At 40.9% G+C, this 5914-nt stretch overlaps 1 pseudogene; it reads left to right on the top strand.

Annotated features, from left to right (window-relative positions):
- Nucleotides 1-665: 665 nt before the first annotated feature.
- LOC110197297 (small ubiquitin-related modifier 2-like) lies at nt 666-953 on the top strand (annotated as a pseudogene).
- The last annotated feature ends 4961 nt before the right edge of the window (nt 954-5914 follow it).

The raw sequence follows: 5914 nt of genomic DNA on the forward strand, positions 1-5914 counted from the left end.
TGGGCTTCAGTTTCTTCATCTGCAAGAATAATAATAACAAATAGCATTTATATAACGCTTTACATTTTCCAAAGTTCTTTATGAACATCTCATTTGATTTTCAAAATAACTCTGAGAGGTAGGGGTTATTATTATCCTCATTTTATTGATGAGGAAATTAAAGCAGACAGATTAAATTACTTGCTTAGGGACACAGCTAGGAAGCATCTGAGACCAGATTTAAACTCCTGTTTTTCTAACCCAGATCTGGTACTCTATCCACTGTTCCAACTAGTAGTAAAATGAGGTCCCTTGGGAATGATCTGTTGATTTGGGGTCAACATTTGGAAAAGAAGATAGAGCTCTGGAGAACTAAGGATACCTTTCTTTTTTTAATTGACAAGTATTTATTTTCTCTCTTTCTCACTCTTCTCTCTCCACTCCCAGAAAAAAAAATGAAAAGAAAAACTTTCATAAAAAATATGTGCTCTTTCTCCTCCTCCTCCTCCTTTTCCCCCTCCTTCTCCTCTTCCTCCTCCTCTTTCTCCTTCTCCTCTTCTTCCTCACCATCACCACTATAATCTTGCTGCTCCTCCTGCTGCTACTTCTCCCCCCAGCTCCCTTGGAGCAGACTATCCTGGTGCCTCTTCTGTGAAGCAGTGGCTGAGGAGACCTCCATCCTCACCATGGCAGATGAAAAGCCAAAGGAAAGAGTCAAGTCTGAAAACAACGACCACATTAATTTGAAGGTGGCAGGACAAGATGATTCAGTGGTACAATTTGAAATTAAGAGGCATACACCACTTAGTAAACTAATGAAAGCCTATTGTGAATGACAGGGTTTGTCAGTGATGCAGATCAGATTCCAATTTGTTGGTCAACCAATCAATAAAACAGACACACCTGCACAGTTGGAAATGGAGGATGAAGCTCCAGTTGATGTATTTCAGCAGCAGACAGGAGGTATTTATTAAAAAGAGAACCTGCAACTCTACTCCAGAACTGTGCTCCCAAGGAAAACAATCCATTCACAATTGGAGAACCAAGATTTGGTTCATCTGCATCCTGACTACTGCAGTATAGTTTTCTCTCTTCTTTGATTCCCTTGCCCCATTTCTTTATTGTACATAAAGTAACTTGTGTATGTGCACAGGCAGAATGTGTATTTTTTAACTAAATGGCCAGTAGTATATTTTAATCAACATGAAATGGAGATGGGAAGGGGAAAATAAACAAACTGGTTCTGTGAAAATATCTCTTTTCTCTATCATTAGCATGTTCATTCAACTTTATCTTTATATTCCAGTAAGTTATTTTGCTCTCACTGTTTAACAATAATAACAAAAAAAAACCCGCAAAAAATCCTTGCATACCTTGGTTGATTGGATCATTTCAATGCTTTTGTTTTTTCATTGTAAAACCAAGGATGATTTTATAACTTTTTTGTATGTAGCTGTTACATGTAGGGCAATCTCTGTCTCTCAGTAGGGATAAATTATTATAAAGGACTTGATCCTAGATAGTTTTCCCTTCAAGTCTAATATCTTCTTGTTTAATGAGCTTATTGTTTAAAATTTATAAAAAGAAATATGCATGGCCAAGCAAAACAAATCCCCACATTGGCCATGTCCAAATGAGAATGTCTCTTTCTGCAAATTTTGTTGCTCCTCGTTAGTGATTTAAATTTGACACCTTTCAACAGCACAATAGACAATTATATAAGCATCTCAGTTTCCCTTCAAAATGATTATTAGTCCTGAGCATTAATGAGTCTTTTCATAAACATTCAAGCATTTTTCAATTCTTAGCAAAGAATTCCCTTATGGAAAGTGAAATGATGGAGATTAGTTCCTAGAAGAAGCACTTGCCCATCTAGTAGAAGTACAAGTCACAGTTCTCACAGTGAGCTCTCTTCCAAAACTTCCCCCTCCCTTTTTACTGGTGACAAAATTATCTAACATTACAGATTGAGCTAATGAAATCTCTTTCTACCTGAACATGATTGGTGGTACTGAGTTAGGCAAGAACAAGAGTTCAGTCTAAAATGCAGTGTGTATGAAGGGTACTAAAGTAAAATAAACACAGAAAGAGAGCTTGAAGCCAAATTGAAGAGGATTTTAAATGCCAGATGAAGGTGTCTTTATTTGATCCCAGGGGCAGTAAGGAGCCCTAGAGCTTCTTGAACAGGAGAGTCAGCTAGTCAGACCTGGGCTTTGGCAATGTCACGTTGTCAGATGTGTGGAGGATGTATTAGAGAGGGGAGAGATTCGAGGTTAAGTATCATGGCTGAAATAGGATCCTTCCCTGAACAGACAACATTGATCACCCCAGAGACAGATTCTCTGAACTAATAAGAAGCCCCCTGTCCCCCCCCCCCACATACATGCACACACCAAATGCTCAAGATTGTTGGCTTTCTTTCCACAGTTTTCTGGAAGCCTTTGAGGGATGATCCAGTTTCTTAACCAGAAGAAAATCTAAAAATTACCCCCATGAAAAACCTAAATGAGTTTAATCAGTATTATGAGAGAGTTTAATATCAGAGACAATTATCCCTAACTCTTCAGCTTTCCTATATTTAGCCAGAACAGCCTAGGGAGACTACAGAAATCCCCAGTGACCAGTTTATCGGGAAGTACAACATGACCTTTAGGACTGATAACTGTACCAAATATCAAACAGTTAAAAGCAAATGTTATTCTAATTAACTGCTCTCACCAGTGACAGCAGCTTTCTCCCTAAAGACTGACTCCCTCCACCCCCCCAGCCCCCAAGACCCCAATCAAGAGTAGAGCAAAAAACCAGTTTGGTTCGATAGTAGAAAATGTCTGTAATCTTCAATGTTAGCAATGTTAGCAATGGTGGCTTGGCTTTCTATCATATAATCTATACTCATTCTAAGATACTGACCATTGAAGAGCAGTACAGGTCCAGAAGACATCCTCAAAGCCAGGTGGGCAATTTCCAACGAGATAATATCTGTCAAGTCTTTGTAAAACTTCCTATTATCATCAGCCTCAGCCTCAAAGCAGGGGCAAGGGCATTAGGAGGGCAGGGCAGAAAAGCAGCCTTCTTTTATGTCATCTAAGGTGAAGAAACACATCTCCTACAATTTCTCCTGAAGGGGTTGCCTCCACCAGTCATCTCTTTCCCCTGCTGTGTCACACCAGAATGTCAAATTGAGTACACCTGAGGTTTAAATTGCAAAGATCAATTCAACATCTGTTACTTAATTCTAATAACCTCCACTAAAAAAACAGAAGAATCATTGCTATGTATCATCATGGAGAGGAAGAGACAGCCTTTGGAACTCCAGACTCATAAGGTTTGCTGAGAGTGAGACATTCTGGAATTAAAGGGTGTTGCTATGGCTGAGCTAGGTACCCAGAGGACAATCTGAGAACATGAGGCTCCAGTGGGAGTGGAGAAGAAAGAAGAGGAGAGGTCAAAAGGAACAGAAAACAGAGAATTGAGAGAATCTAAGATGAGGAAGGAGCAATACGGTTAAGGCTTACTTATAAATTTGTGTTAGTTGTCAGTCTTGTCATTCAGAAGTACTGAAGAGGGGCAGAGCCAAGATGGTGGAGTGAAAACAGTGACCTGTTTGAGCTGTCCCTCAACCTCTCCAAATACCTATAAAAAATGGCTCTAAACAAATTCTAAAGCAGCAGAATCCACAAAAAGACAGAGTGCAAATTTCCAGCCCAAGACAACCTGGGTGATTGATCAGAAAAGTATATTATCCTGGGCTGGGAGCAGAGTGCAGTGGCCTCAGTGAACCAGGAGCCGGCCTCAGAGGACTGAATCATGGGCAGCTGTGGTGGTTTCCAGACTCCTCAATCCACTAATGCCAAAGACAACTTAGAAGGTCAGTGGGAAAAGTCTGTTTCTGTGGTGCTGAGAGAAGAGCGCGGGGTCTCAGGTCCAGTTCCCCAAGAGCTTGGGCCCTGGAGGCGGCAGCTGACTCCTGAGCTTCCCACCCACAGACTGAGGGGGAATCAAGTGGCTGATCAGAGGGAGACTGCAGGGATCTCTTTGCCAGTACTGAGTCAGGAAATTGTTGTCTTAGGGATATATTCTAATAGCTCACAAAACCTAGATTTCCTAACCAAGTTACTTCGTCATCACTGATTAATCCTGACAATTGGGGGCAAGGGGGAATGGAAGTGAGATGATTAGAGCCTTGCCTTTAAGAAGCAGGAAGGTTTTTGAAGTGATGGGGGGTTGGGAAGGTGGAGTAAGCAAGAGTTGTTAACCTGGGATCCATGGACATTATTTTTTATTTTTTTCAATAACTATTTTCATACATTGATTTCCCTTATAATTCTGTGTATTCTGTATTATGCCTTTAATACCATGATACTAAGAATGACTCCATAGGTTTCACCAGATGGCAACAGGAGTCCAAGGCACAAAACAGTGACTAATCTCTCTTTTTAGGGGGTCAGTCACCGTGTTAACAGATCGGGCAGCAGCAGGTAGAGGGGCATTATTCCCTCAGCCTAAAAGATAACAGACAGACACATGACAATGCCACCTGGTCAGAGAAGAAGCCATGTCCTTAAAGCCATTTGGCTGGTATTTTCACCAACTCACTGCTCTACTGGACCTTGGGATGGGATGTAACCACAAGATTTTAGAGCTTTAAGATAACATAACTTTTAAAAAATCCACAATAATAAAAACCAAACTACAGTGGAAACAATATTGGTCTGGGCATCAGTGAAGGTACGTTCAAGTCCCATTGCTTGAGCAAATCACTTAAACTCTTTAAGCCTCAGTTTGTTCATCTGTGAAATGAGGTGGTTAGACTTTGTGCCTCTGAGGCTCCTCCTGCCTCTGTGTCTGTGATTGCATGATGAATTGCTTTAGCTTGGGTCTGTGATTTCACTGGTGTAGAGAAGCCCTGGTGGGAAAACTCTCTCCACTGACACAGGTGGACCACTGGTATGTAACTTATAGTCTTAGAGAATTGCCCAGAGCATAAAAAGGTTAAGTGACTTGCCCAGGGTCACACAGCCAGTGTGGGTCAGAAGTGGGACTTGAACCCAGATCTTCCTGATTCCAAAGCCAACTCTCCATCTATTGTGAAATATTGTCTCTCTTTTGGATGATAGAGATATAAGACAGAAAGAGAGAGAGAGAGAGAGAGAGAGAGAGAGAGAGAGAGAGAGAGAGAGAGAGAGAGAGAGAGATGGAAAGATAGATGGATAGAGATATACAGATAGATAAATGGATAGATGGAGATAGATAAATAAATGGATTCCTCATTTACTCCTTCTCTGAGCCATGCTAATAGGGTAATCTCTTTGGCTATTTAAATAATTAACCTCTCAAATAAAATGGGTTCTTTCTAATTGCTGAACATAGATTTCACATCCCCATGTTTCTGATTAAGACCTGCCCATGAATATATGAAGCCCCACAATAGCAGTTATTTACCAAGGATAAGCGACAATTTCTGATGGGCAATTCAGTGTGCTGGTGTCATCATATTGATTTTTTTTCCATGCCTATGCATGGCTAGCCCTGCTTTTGGCTGAAGTAGCAGTATCTGCAGTGTAGGGAGCTACTGACCCACCTGACAGGCCATAATACTGTCCATCAGGATCCCAGCAGAGAAGTGGCTTCATCCTTTACTGAGGTGCCTACCTCCCAGGGCTCTGTGTGCCACATTCCATTCATTAATTTATTTATTCATCCATTCATCCATTGATTGAGTCATCCATCCATGCAATCATTTGTTCATTCAAGCATTTATTAAGTGCTTACTATGTGTAAATTGTGCTAAATATGACAAAAGACACAAAGGGATCAAAAATGAGGGGACCCAAAGACAAAAAAGAATCACAAACTTCTCATTGGTAAAGAGAAGGGGCTAGACACGGTAACACCCATGTGCGTCCCTTCCACCTCTGACATTCTGCCTGTTTTA

This window comes from Phascolarctos cinereus, unplaced genomic scaffold (assembly GCF_003287225.1).
Source record: "Phascolarctos cinereus isolate Bilbo 61053 unplaced genomic scaffold, phaCin_HiC Scaffold_1;HRSCAF=81, whole genome shotgun sequence".
NCBI lineage: Eukaryota > Metazoa > Chordata > Mammalia > Diprotodontia > Phascolarctidae > Phascolarctos > Phascolarctos cinereus.